Consider the following 22,712-nt stretch of genomic DNA (forward strand, 5'->3'; position numbering starts at 1 on the left):
GGTGTGCGGGCTTCAGTAGTTGCAGCACGTGGGCTCAGTAGTTGTGGCGCATGAGCTTAGATGCTCTGTGGCATGTGGGATCTTCCCGGACCAGGGCTCGAACCCGTGTCCCCTGCACTGGCAAGTGGATTCTTAACCACTGCGCCACCAGGGAAGTCCAATATATCACTCTATTTCTGAACTGTAAAATGTAATTTTAAACTGTAAGTATATAATATAAGCAGAGGCTCCATAAATCACTTCACCATTCCCCTCTGGTTGGACATTTAAGAAGAGGCAGTAAATATTAAAAATACCAGATGATTTCTCCTTCCCACCAGTGTCCTGCAAAACTGGTCCATTTGTCCAATTTACCCCCAACCTCTTTCCTTCTGATCCCGCACTCCATACTTGCTTAGCTACACTTGTCTTTGTGTATGGGATGAATGAATGATCACGGTGGGTAATAAATTGAACGCCTGCCAGAGGATCTCAGATCTTAGACTTTATTTTATAGGTGACAAGGAATGAGCAAAGACTTTTTAATAACAGAGGGCCTTAAGCAGATCAGATCTGTTTTCCAGAAAGATCAGTCCGGTAGGAAATGAACAGTAGGTGCAGAAGGGAAATGAAAAAGGCAGGAAGTCTGGGTAAGAACTTTTTCCATTGAGAGGTGAGAGCAGTGGAAATAGCAATGAGGAGAAAGATGAGAGAAAGACATTCCCGATAAAGAAGGGACAAGGCTTGGTAATCAAAAAGGAGGGAGGAACGTGGTAGAGAGGCCACTGATAATTGAGGACGATGAAGCCATTTAAGTAAAACCCTGCCCTTATGCCCACCAACCCCCGGAAGGGCAAGCAGGCGGAGTCCCCTCCCAGGAAGTTCCCCAGCCAATCACAAACATCCTCAACATCAAGACGATGATGTAAAATATCTTTGCTATTCCTGTGCTCTCTGCATTGGTACCTTCTCTCCCACTTTGCCTCGTCTTTCATCTTCTACCCCTGCCCCCCACACACACACACCAAGGCCTCTGGCTCCATCGAGCCACAACTCCTTGTGATTGAGGCTAAAGAGACTTATTTCTGTCTTACCAATATTAATAGGTTCTTGTAGATCTTTGCGGCATTATTATGATAAAAGATCTGCGTTCACATCTCTTTCCAGGGTTGAGAATGGAAAGGAGTAGAGAGAGTGCAGGGCCCATGGAAGCCTATCCTGCCACACAACCAAGAGAGGAAACACAAAAAGGAACAGTTTTGAAATTCACGATGCCAGTTTCCACTCGATGCATTGTTCTTTTGGTAGCACAGGCCTTGCCTGCCACAGTCAAGAGGGAGGTTTTGTTGGGCAGAGGGTGACATTTTCTTGGCAGATGATGTCAATTGTGGTGACTGGAGCAATGCTTTTGAATCTCGGTTTTTCTGCCTATAATGTGGCCTGAGTATTACCAGTGTTTTTGCAACTATGCCTGAAGGTAAACTTTCTCTTCAAGATCAAGTTCTGCTTCCTGATTCAAGCAGTGGTCATCTTCTCTGCCAAGAGGCTGTGTCTGGGGTTCCTTGACCAGGTCCTCACTTTGCCCTCATTCTTCATTAACAAGTCTTTTGGTGTGAACCCCCTTTTCTCTGGCTTCAAGTTTCCATGAGGCAGGAGGTCCATCACAGTAACGTGTCAGCGGCTTTTGGTTCCTTCTCTTACTCTTGTCCACAGGAGGAAGAGTAACGATCTGATTGGCAGGTTTGGGAGAAGGAACTGGACACGCTCAGATCAGTGCCTTCTTCCTTTCTTCTCTCTAGCAACACACATCTTCTTTTGCTCCTCCAAGCCTCAAGTCCAACAGGAGCAGGCTCTACCCCTGAGGCACAGGTCTGTTCCAGTCCACTGCCATCCCAAACTGGGTGGCTAAGTCTGCCTGATTCTGGGGTGAAGAATTAGAAGGCCCCTTAGTCAGACATCAAAAGCCAACGTTTTCATTATCAGCTTTATTGGTAATAAAATTTCTTTCATCTCTACCTACTTGATTCCTGTCTTCCCTTCATTTTGTTCCAAATTCAAGCAGGAAAAAGTGGCATGTTATTTACTGGGCTTTCCCCAAACCCTAGCAGTCCCAGTAGAGACACATCTAAGACACTTATAATAAAATTAGAGAATTGGACCTCCCAATAAATAGAAATAACACACACTCATTTTAAGTCTAACAACAGACAAAACATATAATTCATTATAAGCCTAGCAACAAAGTGATGGGATTTCCAAAAAAAAGTTGTGTTCTTCCAATCTGTAGCTAAAATATTTACATGGGGCCCTGGTGATATGCAGGCAGTGGTTTACAGAGCACAGCCTGTTAAATCCAAACAGTTGCTCTATTCCCGATTTTGGAAACTCGTCAAGGAATCAGTGTTTACTTAGACAACTTGGGCCCAAGCAGCTCTTGTGTAGGCTGGATTCAATCCAAGGAGAAGCCATGGCTCGGGAACATTCCTCCTTCTCCCCTGACCATTAAATCACAGACCTCTCAGCTCTCCAGGGCCCTCTAGAGGGCATCCAGTCCAGCCTCTGGTCAACTGTCCAGTCCCCAGGCTGGGCTACGTAGACTAAGTTCTGGTTTAGAACTGGCCCCTTGGCGCCCAACCTAATGAGTAATCCTGTGTGCGACTGTCTTATTCATTTAACTCCCAAAGAGAGAGTATAGGCTTGAGGGCAAAGGATTTGATGTTTAATATGTGGATGACTTGAATTGGTCTGGAGCATAATGCAAGGGGTGGGCCAGCTGTGGGAAACAGACCATGCAGAACCTAGGAAGGTCAAGTCTGAGTGTCCAGGAAACAAGGTCTGCTATTTCTACCCAAAGTAAGAAAACAAGCCCAACATTATCGAAGAAGAACAAGCAAAGCATGAGGATCAAGAACAATGCACAGGGCTTCCCTGGTGGCGCAGTGGTTGGGAGTCCGCCTGCCGATGCAGGGGACACGGGTTCGTGCCCCGGTCCGGGAAGATCCCACATGCCGCGGAGCGGGTGGGCCCGTGAGCCATGGCCGCTGGGCCTGCGCGTCCGGAGCCCATGCTCCGCAACGGGAGAGGCCACGATGGTGAGAGGCCCGCGTACCTCAAAAAAAAAAAAAAAAAAAAGAATAATGCACAGAAAAAGCACATGCCACTGTACCTTGGCTCTCAATAAGAGATAGTAGTTTCTGCTATTACTGTTCTCACTGAGATGATTTTGAAAAATAATGAGATTAGCGTGTGGGTAGGCCCAGTGCAAATAACGGTGATGGAGTTAAAGTAGTGAATGCCATTGTTTCTGTGTGCTCCATCCTTTTTTCTATTTGGCGACTGCCTTTTCTTGATCTTACATGGTTCTAATAGAACCATCAGCCACTGCCCCTGTTGGTACAGTGGTGGACAGTGACTTAGGCCTGGCCAGTCTTTTCTTCCAATGTGATTGGTCCTGGGATAGGCTGGTTACCTAAGCAGGCCAATCAGATCCTTCTATGAGATTTAGAACCTCCCCACCATGAGGCATGTTGGTGTAAGAGAAAGAGCATGAGCTTTGGTGTCTGAAGGCGTGGATCCTGGCTCATGAAGTTAGGCAAGTTTCTTTACTTTTTTGAGCCTTCAATATCTTCATCTTAGTATATGATGGAATAAAACTGACCCCACAGGGTTGTGACGATTAATGGAGATAAAATGCATACAGTGCTTGGCACACAGTGGACATCAATAAATGGCTCCTGTTGCTAACATGCATGGTAAAAAACAAGACTCTAATTAACCTTCCCCATTCACCCACCCTGCCTAATCAGTCTATACTCTGTGAAGCACTTTGAATTAACTGTAATTGGGAGGTCCTACCTTTTAGTCGGGAGGCATCGTCTTTAATTTTCCCTGACCCTTGAGCTCCCTGGAGTGTAGAAATGGGATGAGAGAGTAAAATGTTAGGACGGAAAAGTCATTGTCTTGTCAATCCACTGATAACAAGTGCATGGGAAATCTTTCTCCTAGACTTCAAGAAATGGTCTTCAGGGGCTTCCCTGGTGGCGCAGTGGTTAAGAATCTGCCTGCCAATGCAGAGGACATGGGTTCGAGCCATGGTCCGGGAAGATCCCACATGCCACGGAGCGACTAAGCCCACGTGCCACAACTACTGAGCCTGCGCTCTAGAGCCTGCGTGACACAACTACTGAAACCCACGTGCCACAGCCCCTAAAGCACGCGCACCTAGAGCCCGTGCTCTGCAACAAGAGAAGCCACCGCAATGAGAAATGAGAAGCTCGCACACCGCAACGAAGAGTAGCCCCCTCTTGCTGCAACTAGAGAAAGTCCGCCTGCAGCAACAAAGACTCATGCAGCCAAAAATAAATAAAAAATAAATTTTTTAAAAAAGAAATGGTCTTCAGTCTAGATGCTGGAGCAGTGCTGTCTACTAGAACTTTCTGCTATGATAGGAACATTCTGTGTGCTGTCCAATACAATAACCACTAGCTGCATGTGGCTATTGACCACCTGGAATACGGTCAGTGAGATGGAAGAGCTCAATTGTGTATTTATTTAATTAATTTAAATTTAAATATCCACATGTGGCAATGGCTACCATATTGAACAGAGCAGCTCTAGGGCTTCCCTGGTGGCGCAGTGGTTGAGAATCCGCCTGCCGATGCAGGGGACACGGGTTCGTGCCCTGGTCCGGGAGGATCCCACATGCCGCGGAGCGGCTGGGCCCGTGAGCCATGGCCGCTGAGCCTGCGCGTCCGGAGCCTGTGCTCCGCAATGGGGGAAGCCACAACAGCGAGAGGCCCGCGTACCGAAAAAAAAAAAAAAAAAAAAATAGAGCAGCTCTAGACCAAAGCACGGCATTAGCAAACACAGATGTGGGTGAGGATAATACCCAGTGCTTGCTTGGCCAGGAACGTGTGCAGGAAGAGCTACAATTTTTAAGTGACAGGGGGACTCCAGGATTGGAGCAGTTGGTAAAGGAAAGTCATCTCTCTAGTTAGCAATTTAAAACAATGTATTCTGAAACCTAGAGATTATCATACCAAGTGAAGTAGGTCAGAGAAAGACATGTCACATGATATCACTTATATGTAGAATCTAAAAAAAAAAAAGATACAAAGGAACTTATTTACAAAACAGAAATAGACTAACAGACATAGACAACAAATTTATGATTACCAAAGGGGAAAGGAGGGGAAGGGATAAATTAAGGATTTGGGATTAACAGATACACACTGCTATACATAAAATAAATAAACAACAAGGACCTACTATACAGCACAGGGAACTATATTCAATTTCTTGTAATAACCTATCATGGAAAAGAATCTGAAAAAGAATATATATGTATATATGTATACATATATATATAACTGAATCACTTTGCTGTACATCTGAAACATTGTAAATCAACTATAGTTCAATGGAAAAAAAACAATGCATGCTGGTTTATGTGCTCTATTGCAAAGCTACAGGACTTCAGAGAAGACTCTTAGAATATTTTTTTAATTTGTAAATTGCAAAGTAATTTAACCACATTACAGAAAGATTAGTAACCCGACGGGGGGGGGGGAGTCCCTCTAAATTCCACCACACAGTTGTGATTATATTTATATATTTCCTTTCAGTCTTTTGCACATGCTTGTTTATACTTCACATGCTCATTTATGTAGTGGACATACATTTTAAATTATAACCTCCATGGATATACATTTTGTATCCTACATTTTCCATTTATCACAAGTATTTTTCTGTGTCATCATATTCTGTGTGTAATTTTCAATAACTGCAAAATATTCTACAGGTTACACTCACTCTATATAATTCATATAACCATCCACTGATTTTTGTACTTTTTAGGATGTTTTCAATTTTCTTCAGAGGGTTGGTGGGACAGGTGTCCTAAGGCACATTAACTCCCTGGCCCTGCATATTTTGTGGAGCAGGAGCAGGAGCTTTGAAGGCAGGCAGACCTGGGTTTAAATCCTGGGCCTCCATCACTTAGTAGCTACATGACCTCTGAGAAGATCATTCATCTCCCTGAGCCTGCCTTTCAGGTTGGTGTCAGGTATTTGTAAATTGCCTCCCACACTGCCCGGAATCTAGCAGATGCTCATGAATTATAACACTATTATAAATATTTTTAGATTATGATTTTTTTTAGAAAGTTCAATTACTAGTGTTTATAATCTAGTCAGTGTTCTGAGGACCTCTCAATTGCAAGAAATTTCCTGATTTATACTAATGAGTCTCATGGCCCATCCCACCTGCTTGGACCAGAATCCCTGTCAACTTAGACGCTGGGACGTGGAGGGTCCCTAAGGCTTAGAGAAAGGCGGGCTATGGGGAAACTCAGGGGAGACACTGGGGGAAGCTGCAGAATGGGCTGGAGAGGTGGGCAGGAGGGGGATTCGCCTTTCACCTGCTAACCAAATGCACAAGCTTCCCCTTTGGCTTTTGCTTCTCTCCAAAGCTCTTCTTTTCCCACAGCGACGGGTGACATACTGAAAATGGGGAACATCAAAGTGAGGGCGGAGGAGGAAATAAGAGGATTTACAAGATGGGCTTTCCTGCCAGAGCTGGCTGCCCCCGGGTGACAGGGAAGGCACTATATTTGGTATTCTGTCCCTCTGGGGACTTCTAGTCCTGCCTGAGCTACCGTGAGCAAATTCCTAAGCCTCTGTGAGTTGGGCTTTCCTTGTTGATTAAATGCGGATGAAAATAATAGCGTCCACATGGAATTGAGAAGCTCCAATAAGAGAGAAACAATAGTGCCCAGTCCTCAAGCATGGAGCATCTGCTAAGTACCGGATGCCAGGTGGGGCGATTCACACCCATCACCTCTTTCATCAGTTACAACAGTCCCCAAAGGCCGGTGTTGTTAATTCCACTTTACAAGGAGGAAATCAGGGCTCTGAAAGGTGAAGGCCCATGCTCACCCCAGTGCACCTCCCTGCTTTGTAAACTCTAAGGCCCTGGACGGCTGTAATCTGTTGTTATGACCCTCTAGAGGTCTTCTTAGCTCATTCCCTGGAGAGTTTTGCTAGAAAGTTCTTCTAGAGGATTGCAGAGTACATTGAACAAACTGGTTTGACATGTATATGTTGAGCGCCTACTGTGTGCTAGGCATTGTTGTGGAGACTCAGCAGTGAATGCCACGGATAAATTATCCTCCAAGAGCATACTTTTTTTTTTTTTTTTTTTTTTGTGGTACGCGGGCCTCTCACCGTTGTGGCCTCCCCCGCTGCGGAGCACAGGCTCCGGACGCGCAGTCTCAGCGGCCATGGTTCACGGGCCCAGCCGCTCCGCGGCACGTGGGATCCTCCCGGACCGGGGCACGAACCCGTGTCCCCTGCATCGGCAGGCGGACTCTCAACCACTGCGCCACCAGGGAAGCCCCAAGAGCATACATTTTTGTGTGAGAAGGCTGATGGATTAAAAAACAAACAAGTTAACACGCCATTGTAAAGCAATTATACTCCAATAAAGATGTTAAAAAAAAACAAAAAAAAATCAAACAAGTAGGGAATTCCCTGCTTGTCCAGTGGTTAGGGTCCCGCGCTTCCACTGCAGGGCGCACCGGTTCGATCTCTCGTCACAGAACTAAGATCCCGCATGCCGCGTGTCACAGCCAAACAAACAAACAAGTGTATAATATGCCCTGTGATGATAAGTTCTGGGAAGAAAAATAAAACGGAAGGGTGATTTTATGTCCAGTGGTCAGAGAAGGCTCTGTGATGACAGCTGTGTTCACCACTCAGATATTAGCGTCTACGAGGGTGTCATCTCCATAAGGACAGAGCCCTGGGATCTTGTTCGTCCCTGTAGCCCCAGTCCCCAGAAGAAGTCCTGGTTCCCCAGAGGCGGTGAATAAATATTGATTGAATGAGTGAATAAACAAACAGCCATCATCTCAGACCTGCTGGAGAAATGTCCACAGCAGGGTAGGCACGGGGTTTTGGATTCAGCTCCTATCAGCTGACACTTACGGAGAACCTTCTGTGAGCCAGGCATTGTTCCGGCCTCCGTGGCCGCAGAACAACCCTTTCCTTTGAAGATCTTCTCTAGAGATGATGGGGGGAGCTTGCAATCTAGGAGTCCAGAAGAGAAGGAAGCGAAAAGAATACGGGGAGAGCAAGGGGTTAAGTGCAAAGAGTAAGAGTTTCAGGGTCAGGAAGGAGTTCAGCAAGTGTATTGCCTTTTTTTTTTTTAGTGCAAAAAATAGCTAGTTCTGCTTTTCGGACTGAGGCTGGCTGAGTCAGGGGTTCAAAGAGAAGAGCGTGAGGATGGGAGTAGCAGTTGTCAACTGCAGCAGATGGTAATGCCCCAGAGACAGATCTGTGGACTGGAAGATGCTTCCCTCCACCCCCTCTGGCCCAGGAATCAAGGTCAGGGGCAGACAACCAAGCTCAGTTCCCTGGGATCCCCATCCCAGCCTCTCAACCAGGCCAGTCCTTCCCGAGAACATCACCCTTGCTCCACCCTTGGACTCTACACCAGGCTCAGCAGAGTCTCAGAGGCCAAGGGTGTGAGAAGAATCATCCCAGCATCTGTTATGAACCATTATTTCCATTCCTTTGGCTGTGCTTTCTCCTGAGCCCCAAAGACACTAGGTCAGTGCTGCTTTCAGCCCAAACGTCTGACGTGCCAGGCCTTTGTTCAGCCTCACAAAAGAAGGGGATGATTATTAAAAGAACAGACTTTGCATTCCATATTTACCCCAGATGACATTGCCTTGATCCCTAAAATAACTCCAGATCGCCTGGGTGGAACTTGCTCGTTCTTTTTCATCTTGCTATTTTGCAACTGTTTATGGAGACCATCACCATAGTGATATTATCAGAGCGGGTCAAATGAAACTCCAAACCCTTGGGCTGTTACTGGTTTTCCTTTGTACCTTGGAACATGACTTTTTCACCCTAGTCCAGCTCTTTCATTTCTTTTAAGCACTTTTCTCGGCTCCAAGTCAGCAGCAGCACTTTCTAACTGATTCCCATCAGTTAAAACCACAGAGGTCGTCCATGCTGAGATGAGGGATGGAAGTACTTGGGCTGAGTTTCCAAACTGGAAACCGTATTTACCAGAAATCTCCTTTCCTTCAGATAAAACTTGGGTCAAAGTTTCAGAGTGTTGAAAGAGGCACTAAATAAACTAAAAGTCTAAAGAACCTTCAGGGTTTGGTCCAAGGAACATGGCTATAGAGTTCAACAAATAAACACAGCTGGCGTGGGGAGAGCCTTTAGCAAATACTTATCTTCTTGATTATTTTTTTCATAACCATCATCTTGGCCAACAGCCTTTATTGTAGCATTCTCATACACTGCTGGTGGGAGTGTGAATTTGTAGGACTTTTCTAATAGGAAACTTGGCAATGGTTAGGAAAAGTCTGGATAGTGTGCTCTTTCTGTGAAGCAAACTTCTACTTGTGGGTTCTAAGAAAATAATTAGGGATGTGAACAGAGGAATACATATGAAGACGTTTGTTGCTAATAATGGTGGAAGAATGGTAATAACAAAACTGTACAATACAAAGGGATTGCTTTAAAAAAATCACCTTCTATCCATACGATGGATACTAAACTAGAATTATAAATTGTGCCACAGGAGAATCTTTAATACATGTATAACATTCATGATATGTTCTCAGATAGGAAAAAAGCAGGTAACAAAAGTGTGAATGCAGTATGATCCCATTTTTGTAAAACATATATGTATATGGAAAGGAAAAAGATTAGAAGGATAGGTTCTAAAAAGATGGCAGTGATTATTCCTTGGATAATTTTCTGGTTTTGGTGTTGTATCTATAATTTTTACAATGAGCATGTATTTCCTTAGTCAGGTATTTAAAAAGCTATTTTAAAGAAGAATAAGCCACTGTGCCTTTAAAATCACCTCTGGGGACTTCCCTGGTGCTCCAGTGGTTAAGACCCCGCACTCCCAATGCAGGGAGCCTGGGTTCCATCCCTGGTCAGGGAACTAGATCCTACACGCGCGGCAATGAAGATCCCACGTGCCGCAACTAAGACCCAACGCAGCCAAATAAATATTTACATATTTAAAATCACCTCTGATGGATTTTGTGGGCAGAAACAGACTCCTATTCCAGGAGCCTCCCTACATAAAGCTCGTAAGATAGAAAGTACTCAATGATCTCTTATTGTGGTTGAAGATGACGAATGAATTGTATGGTACCTGGGACCGATAAATATTTAGCAACCATGGGTTTTCTGCCTATTTAGAGTTTAAGGTCAAAAATATACAAGGCTGACATAACCAGGCATAAAACACACACACAATGTAGTAAGACCGGCAAATGTATTTACAAAATGCCAAGAATCGTCTGATGTTCCGTAACAGCAGTGAGGATTGTTGGGGGCAGGGGAGGGGACCATCCATAAAATCAAAGAGCACACGATATGCCACCAATTTATTGCCTGTCTTATTTAAACCTCATGACAATTGTACGTGGTAGGTATCATATACCCATTTTACAGATGTGGAAACTAGAATATGGAGGTTCAGTCACCTGCTCTCTCACCATTGCAGAGAGATAGAAGATGCAATTATTCAGCTAGAAGGGGCGTGGAGCCCAGCTTATGACTGGAATGGTTGGGACAGGAAGGAAGGAGTAGAAGGAGAAAGAAGACCTATAGACCTCTATGGCATGGTCCCCAAAGTCTTTTACCAGACCGGTAAACATTTAGGTGGCAGGTTGGAGGAAATAGTAATTTTAGCTACCCTCCTTTGAGTACCTGGGCACGATGTCAATATAAAAATGAGGATAACAGGATGTCATTGTATCCAACCTTACTGGCTTGTGCGAAGCGGTAGACGTGCTGCAGGATATGTAGCACAAATATGCCAGGGAGCAAATTACACAGAATCCTAGAGTCTGTCATCATTATGATCATCACTCAAAACATCTAAACACCTCTTTATTGGGGGTAATGTGGAGAAGTGAAAAAAAGGATAGGCTTTTCGGATCAGACAGAACTCTTCAAATCCTGGCTCACCGTTCTGTAGTGATGTGACCTTTGTCTATCTTCACTGGCTCTACCTTGAGGTACCTGTGGAACCTTAACACATTTATGGAAATCCTGCTTCAATATTATCATCCCGGGCTTCCCTGGTGGCGCAGTGGTTGGGAGTCCGCCTGCCGATGCGGGGGACGCGGGTTCGTGCCCTGGTCCGGGAGGATCCCGCATGCCGTGGAGCGGCTGGGCCCATGAGCCGTGGCCGCTGGGCCTGCGCGTCCGGGGCCTGTGCTCCGCAGCGGGAGAGGCCGCGGCGGTGAGGGGCCCGCGTACCGCAAAAAAAAAAAAAAAAAAAAAAAAAAAATATTATCATCCCAATCATTTCCTGCTATGTTGGAAGCTATCATGGGTAGCTTTTTAGACCTGTATTAGTCAGGGGAGTGCTAGCTGCTGAAACAACCTTCAGTGCTTAGTGGCTTACAGCAAAGGTTTATTTTCCCCCTAAGACACAGTCTGACTGGATGTTTTCAGTAGACTCTCCTGAACGGAATACAGGCTGGCTCCAAAATGAAGCAGCATTCGGCTGGCTCATGAACAAAGAGAGAGGGAGAGTACGGGGTAGGTCCCAAGGGGCATTTGATGGTCATACCTGCAGGTGGCCCATTTCACTTCCTCCCACATTCCATTTGTCACAGCCCTGTCACATGACCACAACCTAACTCAAGGGAGGCTAGGAAATGTAGACAGCGCTTGTGCCCAGGAAGAGGAAGTGGAAAAGGTGACCCTGTCGCCTGGCAGTGCTACATACTTGTAGCAATCACGAGTAGTGTGGGGCAGAGAACAAAAGGTCATCAAGATAAAGCCTAACAGAACTGCCATGCCAGCTGTCCAGGCAATGGTGCCTGACAGAGAGATATCTTTGGTGATCAGAGTTTTCTCATATAGGTTTTCAACTGGGCCAGATCTTACAGGATCTTAGACCAAGTATGTCTGATCCTATCTGGCAGTTGTAAGCTATAAAGAAGGTAGCACAATGAATATTAGAAATGGATCCCATCACTACTGGCATTGCTCTGTGCTGAATCACCCTGTCCCACCATGCCCTGTACTTCTCCCCTTTGCATTTGGCTCTCAGTGTGCCTACCTTTAGACTTGGTGGTTCATTTTCTCCACTTAGTCACTTTACCTACCAGACTGAATACTTGCCATCACTTCTCTGCCTTTGGCCTTTGCTTTCCTTTCTGGCCAAAATATGGAGCCTTTCTGACTACAGTGGCATTGACTGCCCTAGATAAATAGGTTACCATGTCTAGCCTGGTCCAAGGCGTTAACAACCTCAACAAGGTCCTCTGCACTCCAGTGGTTCTCGTGAATAAAAAATAAAGCTGAATGAAAATAAAAACAAAAATAAACAAGTGGGATCTAATTAAACTTGAAGCTTTTGCACAGTAAAGGAAACCATAAACAAAACAAAAAAAACAACCCTCAGAATGGGAGAAAATATTTCCAAATTAAGCAACCGACAAGAGATTAATCTCCAAAATATACAAACTGCTCATGCAGCTCAATATATATTAAAAAAAATAACCCAATCAAGAAATGGGCAGAAGATCTAAATAGACATTTCTCCAAAGAAGACATACAGATGGCCAAAAAGCACATGAAAAGATGCTCAACATCACTAATAAGAGAAACGTCAATCAAAACTACAATGAGGTATCACCTCACCCAGGTCAGAATGGCCATCGTTAAAAAACCTACAGGGGATTCCCTGGTAGCGCAGTGGTTGAGAGTCTGCCTGCCGATGTAGGGGACACGGGTTCGTGTCCCATTCCGGGAAGATTCCCACATGCCGCGGACCGGTTGGGCCCATGAGCCATGGCCGCTGAGCCTGCGCGTCCGGAGCCCGTGCCCCGCAACGGGAAAGGCCACAACAGTGAGAGGCCCGCATACCGCAATAAACAAAACAAACAAACAAACAAAAAAACCCTACAAACAGTAAATGATGGAGAGGGTGTGGAGAAAAGGGAACCCACCTACACTGTTGGTGGGAATGTAAATTGATACAGCCACTATGGAGAACAGTATGGAGGTTCCTTAAAAAACTAAAAACAGAACTACCATATGACCCAGCAATCCCACTCCTGGGCATATACCCAGAGAAAACCATAATTCAAAGAGACACATGCACCCCAATGTGCACTGCAGCACTATTTACAATAGCCAGGTCATGGAAGCAACCTAAATGCCCATCGACAGATGAATGGATACAGAAGATGTGGTACATATATACAATGGGATGTTACCCAGCCATAAAAAGGAACGAAATTGGGTCATTTGTAGAGACGTGGATGGATCTAGAGACTGTCATACAGAGTGAAGTAAGTCAGAAAGAGAAAAACAAATATCGTATATTAACGCATATATGTGGAACCTAGAAAAATGGTACCGATGAACCAGTTTGCAGGGCAGAAGTAGAGACACAGATGCAGAGAACAATGGGCTTCATTCATAGGGCACCGTATTCCAGCTCTGTCCTAATTGCTTGTGATGTGACTCGTGGTCCCTGCCTCAAGGAGCCCAGAAAGCAGTCGGGGCAAATTACAAGTGAAAAGGTATACCTAGTACAGCATTTCCACAGGAACACAAAGAAGCCCCAAACGCAGCTTTTGAGGGGACAGGCAGAAAATACTGCATGAAGGAGGAGGTGACCATTCTTCTGAGTCCGAAGGGTTAGTCTTAGATGCGTTGTAGAGGTCATCCCAAGCCTAGTGGGCAGCTGGCCAGCCAGCTTAATAAACTAAATATGAATTCTCCCAAATATGCATATTAAAGCTCCAACAGCTGGCCCACATTTGAGAAGCTTTTCTCTAACTCTGAGCAAGACCTCGCAGATGGTAAGAAATACTTCTAGTCCAGCAGAAGGCAGCTGTGAGTTCTCCCAGGTACCTATTGGAAAAGCAAAAACAGGACTTCCCTGGTGGCGCAGTGGTTAAGAATCCGCCTGCCAATGCAAGGGGTATGGGTTCGAACCTTGGTCCGGGAAGATCCCACATGCCACGGAGCAACTAAGCCCGTGTGCCACAACTACTGAGCCTGCACTCTAGAGCCTGCGAGCCACAACGACTGAAGCCCACGTGCCTAGAGCCTGTGCTCCGCAACAAGGGAAGCCACCGCAATGAGAAGCCCGCACACCGCAACGAAGAGTAGACCCCGCTCGCTGCAACTAGAGAAAGCCCGTGTGCAGCAACGAAGACCCAGTGCAGCCAAATCTAAAAGTAATTAATTTTTTTTTTTTTTTTCTCGGTACGCGGGCCTCTCACTGTTGCGGCCCCTCCCATTGCGGAGCGCAGGCTCCGGATGCGCAGGCTCAGCGGCCATGGCTCACAGTCCCAGCCGCTCTGCGGCATGTGGGATCCTCCCGGACCAGGGCACGAACCCGTGTCCCCTGCATCGGCAGGCGGACTCCCAACCACTGCGCCACCAGGGAAGCCCTATAAGTAATTAATTTTAAAAAAAAAAAAAAGAAAAGAAAAAACAAAAGCCCCGAGAGGATGATGTCTAACCTCAGACAAATCATCCCCTTGGCACTGATGACTTTGGAGTGTGTTTTTGTTTTTTGAATTTTAGAATTTTATTTATTTATTTTATACAGCACGTTCTTATTAGTTATCTATTTTATACATATTAGTGTATATATGTCAATCCCAATCTCCCAATTCATCACATCACCGCCCTACCACTTTCCCCCCTTGGTGTCCATACGTTTGTTCTCTACATATGTGTCTCTATGGGGTGTGTTTAAAAGAAGTGGAGTGCTAGTGGTCTGTCTGCCTCCACCTTCTCGCTACGTGTTCTTTCAGGATGCTGTAGGTGGGAAAAGTTGATCTTAGTGGTCTAGCCGAGGCTGCCTCCTTTGCAAACCACACAGTGTGCTGTCTACAGAGGAAATCAGCTTTAAGGAGGAAGAAGTGACCAATAGTGTGAAGTACTCCTGGGGAGTCAAAGGAGCTGAGGATTGAAACACGTCCATGTGCTTTTCGACATGGAGGCAGGGGTGACCTGAGAGTCATTTCTGTGGAGGAGGGATGGAACAGAGGGGAAGTAGAAGTGGAGAGAGGAAATACTGACAATTCTGTAGCTGAGAAAGACAGGAGATAGGGTGGTGGGCTAGAGGGATCCATGTAGGCTTTTTCCTTCTTTCTCTTTCTTCCTTTTTTTTTTTTTTTTAACATATGAGACACTTACGCATGTTTAAAACCACAGTAATCATCTAGTTGAGAAGGAGTAATTCAACAATCTGGGGAGAGATGGGATAATTGAGGTTCTTGAAAAAAAGAGAATCCCCGAGCGAGAATACTGTTTACTGCATTTCCCACATTTACCTGATGGACCATCCCCCTTCAGGCAGAGTTTAATTAGTGTTCTACAGGGAACACTGTGGCCCAAATTAGGTCAAGGGCCTATCCTCAAACCAAGGCCACACTTTGGCTTCAGTCAATCAGGATCCTGTCCTCAGGAGCTGGGGGTGGGCTCAACTCCACGCAAACTAAACATATGAGAATGAGGAAGGGTTAAGTTGTAGAAAAAGACCACTAACCCGGCTAAAGATGGGGTAGATGGAATTACCAGGCAACGTATCTTCCCTCCTGGTACTCTTCCTAATGAAGATCCTTACACCGAATCCCACTAAAACTTTAGTAGATGGAGGTAGAATGTTCAAGGGATATGGTCAATAAAATTAAAAAAAGAAAAAAAGTAAATCAACTATACTTCAATAAAATTTTAAAAAACAGATATGGTTTAAACCCCTTGTCTGTAGAATTCAGTGCAGTGAGGGGTCAAAAGTTGGCTAATTCTAGGGTTCTTTCCTATCTCCAGAGACACAGTAAAACACCTAAAACCACTGTTAGTAATCTGAGAAGTTCCCCACCTCAGGAAGCACGCTCTGGCCTGTTAAAATCAGAGATGATTTAGGAGCTAAACAAGCCCCAGCCCCCTGGAATGACTGTGCATTTATTAACCCACCAGTTCCAGCTGTGGAGACTTAATTGAAGGAGGCGAGATAGAAGCCATGTTGGGCAAATGTCTGGGTAATGCCCACTTTATAAGTCTTATATTAGCTGATGAGCATCACAAAAGATTCAGCGTATGGTGGAAGGTTGATTTGAGTCTCCGGAGGTCCTCAAGATTGCTTCTTCCTTCCTCGGGTGATGGTACTATTTGGTGCGGGACTTCTTCCCACCCTGCCTCAATTCAGCAAACACTCATGGGCACCTACTATGTGCAAGTTGCCAGGCTGTGTGCTGCTATGTACTGTATTAACATCGTCTTTCGCTGTTTACAAAGCACTTTCCTACATATGATCTCAATTTAGTGATTCTGAGAATTGACTTTGAGTCAGAAAGACCAAAGTGAGGATGGGTTCATCCACTTATTTTATTTTTTAAGGTTTTTATTTTTATTTTTTTGGCTGAGCCATGAAGCTTGAAGGATCTTAGTTCCCTGACCAGGGGTTGAAACTGCACCCTCGGCAGTGAAAGCACCGAGTCCTAACCACTGGACTGCCAGGGAATTCCTTGTCCACTTATTATCTGTGTGAACTTAGGCAAGTCATTTATCTAAGCTTCAACTTCCTCTTCTACAGAATGGTAATAACAGGAATTCCTAGTGCAAAGGACTGTTGGGAAGACTCAGTGAGATAATACAAGAAAAGAGCTTAGCACATAGTAAGCACTCAATTAAAAGTTGCCATTACTTTATTATTCATTCTTGGTCCACTTATTCACACAATAATCCTATGATGCAGATGCTATTATCTTATTTCACAGACCTTCACTGAACACCTATTATGTTCCAGGTGCTGAAGACCACAGTGACTAAAAGAGCATTTAGATAAAGAAAAGGAGGGACCCCAGAACTGAGTCCTCAGCAAAGGAAGCGGAGGCATCAAAGGGAACTCAGAGGAACCCTGAATGCCAAGACAGGTGTAACAAGGAGGAGAGCGGCCAACTGTAATAACGTCAAGAGGTCAGGGACTTACCTGGTGGTCAAGTGGCTAACACTCCGCGCTCCCAGTGCAGGGGGCCCGGGTTCGATACCTGGTCGTCTAACTAAGATCCTGCATGCCGCAACTAAAGATCCCGCACGCGGCAATGAAGATCCCACGTGCCACAACTAAGACTGGCACAGCCAAATAAATATTTAAAAAAATAATAATACCAAGAGGTCAGCAGTAAGACAAGGTCCCGAAGTGACCACTGGCTTCTGCATCATGGAGTTTCCAAATCGACAGGTGGAGGCAGAAACTCGAGCCTGATTGATTTAAGGAGAAACTGGAGTTGATGTGGAAACAGCCACTGCAGAGAACTCACGAGGTTTTGATGCTAAGGGGAGCAAATAAATGGGGGAGGTGGCTGGAGGGAGATGTGGGATCAATAGAGCTTTTTGTTGTTAAAAACACTTTTTTAGGGCTTCCCTGGTGGCGCAGTGGTTGAGAGTCCGCCTGCCGATGCAGGGGACGCGGGTTCGTGCCCCGGTCCGGGAGGATCCCACATGCCACGGAGCGGCTGGGCCTGTGAGCCATGGCCGCTGAGCCTGCGCGTCCGGAGCCTGTGCTCCGCAACTGGAGAGGCCACAACAGTGAGAGGCCTGCGTACCGCAAAAAAAAAAAAACACAAAAAACCCCCCCACCTTTTTAGAATATAAAGCGGGTGGGAATGATCCACGATAGGGGGAGAAATGAGTGACTAAGGAAGGGAATCCAGAGTAAGGAACTAGAAGTATATTCAACAGCCTGTGATGAACCATAATGGAAAAGAATGTATATGTATGTACAATGAAGTCACTTTGCTGTACAGCATAAATTAACACAACATTGAAAATCACCTATATGTAAATAAAATAAATTTTAAAAAAAGCACAGGGAACTATATTCAGTATCTTATAATAACCTATAATGGAAAATAATTGAAAGGCATATATATACATATAAGTGAATCACTTTGCTGTACATCTGAAACTAACACAATATTGTAAACCAACGATACTTCAATTAAAAAAAGCAAGCAGGGAAGGCAGAAAACCTGGGCAAGATGCAGATATTTGGTAGAGGAGAGGGTTTCTGTCTGACTCTATCATGTCTGTGAAGTATGAGGCAAGCTCATCTGCTTAGAGTGAAGGATGAGAAGGGGACAAAGGAAGAAGATTGAAAAACCATCCTTGTAGAGTGTGGGGAATTGAATAGAGCAGGAAAATACAGTAGGAAGGCTAGGCAGGACTGAGGGTTCAGTTGAAATTCATGGACATCGGCTTAAAGTGACATCTGCCAGTTTTAATTTTCCAGCAATATTCAGATATTCTGATACAGGTAAAGAGTAGACGAAGAGCTGGGTTTAACTAGAGCTGGGCAAAAAGCTAGAAGAAAAGAGAGGGACAAAGGGGTTATGGGGTTTTGCAAGGAGGTGAGTATATTGATTATGACTGAGTGGGTGAGGAGGGAAGTGAGTACCAGTGGGAAAATAAATGCAAAAATCCGGCAGAGTCAAAAGATTTGCAGGTCTGGATGAGGCTGAAGAAATGCTTGTGTGTGATACTGCAGTAAAGATATTAAAGTCAGATTTGATATTTTGTGATTGAGTTTTCTGAGATAGTGAAATTCCTGGTGAGAATAAGTCTGCTTTAAGACCATGGGAGTGGGTAACTCCCATGGGGAACTCAATGGTGGGGAAGAAATCGGTGAGAAGTCAATAAGATTTCTCATGAAAGGGAACCCTCCTACACTGTTGGTGGTAATGTAAATTGGTGCAGCCATTATGGAAAAAAGTAGGGAGGTTCCTTCAAAAACTAAAACTAGAATTACCACATGATCCAGCAATCCCACTCCTGGGCATATATCCAGAGAAAACTGTAATTTGAAAAGATACATGCACCCCAATGTTCATAGCAGCACTATTCACAAAAGCCAAGACATGGAAGCAGCATAAATGTCCATCGACAGATGAATGGATAAAGAAGATCTGGCACATACACACACACACACACACAGGAATATTGTTCAGCCATCAAAAAGAACAAGGGACTTCCCTGGCAGTCCAGTGGTTAAAATTCTGCACTTCCACTGCAGGGGGCTCCGGTTTGATCCCTGGTCAGGGAACTAAGATCTCGCATGCTGTGTGGCACGGCCAAAAAAAAAAAAAGAACAAAATAATGTCATTTGCAGCAGCAATATGGATGGACCTAGAGATTGTCCTACTAAGTGAAGTAAGTCAGACAGAGGAAGACAAATGCCATATGATATCACTTGCATGTGGAATCTAAAATATGATACAAATGAACTTATTTACAATAGAAACAGACTCACAGAGAAAACAAACTCATGGTTACCAAAAGGGAAAGGGGAGGAGAGATAAACTAGGAGTTTGGGATTAGCAGATACAAACTACTATATATAAAATAAACAACAAGGTCCTACTGTATAGCACAGGGAACTACATTCAATATCTCGTTATAAACTCTAATGAAAAAGAATACCTATGTGTATAACTAAATCACTTTGCTATATACCAGAAACTAACACAACATTGTAAATCAACTATACTTCAATTAAAAATAAAGAAAAAAATAAAATATCTCATGAATTATGCTTACAGATGCTCAAGTCATAAGGTAAGGTGCAGGAGGTGAGGTGGAGGTCAGTTCATGAGAAAAAGGAGGGGTGGCAGGTTGAAAAATATGATAGTATGAACTTCAAGGAGATTAGGTTTTGGAAAGAGGAAAGGAGAAACAGTACTAAAAATATTAATGGCGTTTGCCTCCTACCCACAGGCCCTCAAAGGCAGCTGTGTTTCATGCCACATGCCCCCATGCTCACAGCGACAGTTGACTGGTCAAGGGGTGGGATCTGACCTGTGGGCAGCCAATCTGTGGGCTGGCCAGTGACCTGTCCAATGAGATGTCATCATTAAAAGATGAGTTAACTGGATTCTGTCTTGGGATTTGAACTATGAAATACAAAAGAATCTGCCAGTTAATAGAATGAGCTGATGCAGAGAATAAAGGAGGGACAAAGATCACCAGGCTGAACCCCATGCAGGCTGAAATGTTGAGGGAATAGGGCTATAAGCAAACTCAGGATGCCAGACAGCCAAGAATGCAGCAGATGCATCAAAAGCAACAGAAATGGGGATGTGTGAGAGAGATGGAGTAACCTGTCTCTGAGTTCTGGGTTGGTTCCTGAGCCTGCTTATTATGTGGGAACTTAATTTTTATAGGTTTTTGAGGAGGGGAGTGACATAATCAGACCTGGGGTTATGAGTGTGGGCTCTGGTCCCAGACTGCCTGGCTTTGAAAATATTAGCTGTGTGACCTCAGGCAGGTTACTGAACCTCTCTGTGCCTCAGTTTCCTCATCTGTAAAATAGAAATAACAGCACTGCCCTCATAGGGTTGTAAGGAGGATTAAATGAGAAAATACAGGTAATGCATTTTGAATAGCAAGGCTTCCTTTAAATCTTATTGTCTTCAATTAAACAGTTCAAATGTCACTTCTTTCACAAAACTTTCCTTCATGCTTTTATCTCTCAGCTTCCAGGAGGGACACTACCTTCTCGTGGTCTTCCTCCCTCCTCCTAGGTCACTACTCCTTCTCAGGCTCCTTGCTGGTTCCTCTTTCTCTCCTTGACCTCTTCTCTCTACGCTGATCTCCTAAGCGAGCTCACCTAGGTGTCTTGTGCTTTTAAGTACCTCAAAATATCATTTATTAGCTGACAGCTCTCATAAATTTATCATCAACTCCAAACTTTCATATCTGATTACTTGACATCTCTATTTAAATCTCCAAAAGACATCTCAAACATATCTTGCCCCAAACTGACTGTTACCAGCTCCTCCCCCTAAAAACACCTAAACCTCTGCTCCTCCCCCTACAATCTTCCACAGATCAATAAATGGCAAATCCTTCCAGTGCTGATGATGCTAAAAATCTTAGCATCATCCGACTCCTTTCTTCTTCTCATGCCCACTAAACATCTGTGTCTCTCTGCTGTGTGACCTTGGTTTTACCTCCCCGGCCCTCTGAGGATTAAATGAGTTATTATTTGTAAAGTGCATAACAACATCCATCACATAGAAAGCCTCATATAAGTGCTTTCGAAATAAATAAAAAATGCCTTCAGTACAGAAAGAGCTTTCTAACGGCCCTAGTCCCCCTACAGTCCATTCAGAACACAGCAATCTCCTGATCCTTTGATAGGCCAGCCCAGATCCTGTCACTGCTCTGCACCTCTTTGACCTCAGCTCCTGGGGCTCTCCCCTTGCTCAGTCTGGGCCAGCCACCTCTGCCTCCTCGTGCCACCCACACTCCAGGGACTGTCCCCATCGGATCTTCGCCCCTGCTGTTCCTTGTGCCTCCCTCTGATCAAATGTTAGTTCTCTGCTGGCCCCACTTGGCTAATCTGTCTGCCCGTTCCTTCACTCTGATTTTTCCTCCCCATCTCTATTTTTACTTAGCAGCTGGTTGTCTCCCCTCCCCTGGTTCAAACTCTGCAACAACACGGTCTTGTTCATTGCTTTATCCCTAGAGCCTAGAACAGTGCTTGGTACACAGTAGATGCTCAATAAATACTTACCAAGTGAAAATTCCAAAGTGCCACGCCCTTTTCTGAATTCCTGTAATACAGGTCTGAATCATTCTTGTGGTACTTACCTGTATCGTTTTTATGCCGGTGGCAGCTTTTACTTGACTATGAGCTACCTGAAGACGGGGGCCTAGGACGTGGCCTGGCTCGTGGTGCTCATTCCTGTCCTTTGTGCAACTTTACAGTCCCCTCACGGGTGACCTGATTTGAATCTCACAAGAGAGAGAGCAAACTAGGGAAGGCAGTTATTATTAGCAGGGCTAGCATCCCAGGCCTCCTGCCTTCTAGACCAAGCTTAACAAATATTTGTTGAATGAAGAGAAAAAAAACTTCTGAGTCACTCTGTGGAATGAGGCAGCCCCACTCGGCAAATGGGAGGGTTCTCTGTAGCAAATGTAAAAATACTCTTAACATTTAACATTTATTGCGCCGGGATTTTTCATTTCTACTTGTGTGGTCTTCACAGCATTCCCGTAGCAGGTAGCTGTGAGAGCATCTTTATGTCCCATCCTGTTCACCTCTGTTATCTTTGGTGCCTCAAACAAGGCCTGGTATGCGGTAGGTGCTCAGTGAGTGATGTGGGCCGAGGCTCCGTTTTTAGAGATCGGGCCCAGGTGCAGCGACTTGCTTCAGGTCCCACACAGAGCAAGTGGCAGTGCTGGGATTCCATCTCAGGTTCGCTCGCTACTCTCGGGGATGTGCCTGCACCGCGGGCCGCACCAATTCCGGGTGCGCCGCAGGAGCGAGCGCGTGCACCGGGTGGGGCGAGGTGACCCCTCCCAGACCCAGCGCCTTCCGCATCCCCGCCCGGACGCCGAAGGGCACCGTCCTTGTGCCGCCCTGCGCTGCTGCACCCACAGGGCCGGGCGTTGGGTCTAGCTGCGGGTAGAAGGTACTCCCCGGGCCCGAGCTCCTGCCTCCACCCCGCATCCCGACCCCGCGCCCCTTGCCCTGGGGCTGCCCACCCATCCTGCCTCCGCCCACCCATCCTGCGGCCGCCGAGCCCCGCCCCGCTCCGCCCGCAGTCCCCGCCCCTCACTTCCCCGTTCGGCGCTCCTCCCCCAGTGCCGCGCTCCATACTTGGCGATCGCTGCGGCCCTGCGTGCTCATTGGCCGAGAGCCGGCTG

General features: G+C 45.5%; 1 long non-coding RNA gene across 1 annotated transcript; it reads right to left on the minus strand.

Annotated features, from left to right (window-relative positions):
• Positions 1-209: 209 nt before the first annotated feature.
• LOC136792760 (uncharacterized) lies at positions 210-22,571 on the minus strand. The gene is made up of 3 exons (XR_010837112.1): positions 21,654-22,571; positions 3,835-3,883; positions 210-1,900 (listed from the first exon to the last, which is right to left on the minus strand). It is a non-coding gene; the product is annotated as an uncharacterized lncRNA (long non-coding RNA).
• Between the last annotated feature and the right edge of the window lie 141 nt (positions 22,572-22,712).

This window comes from Kogia breviceps, chromosome 1 (genome assembly GCF_026419965.1).
Source record: "Kogia breviceps isolate mKogBre1 chromosome 1, mKogBre1 haplotype 1, whole genome shotgun sequence".
NCBI lineage: Eukaryota > Metazoa > Chordata > Mammalia > Artiodactyla > Physeteridae > Kogia > Kogia breviceps.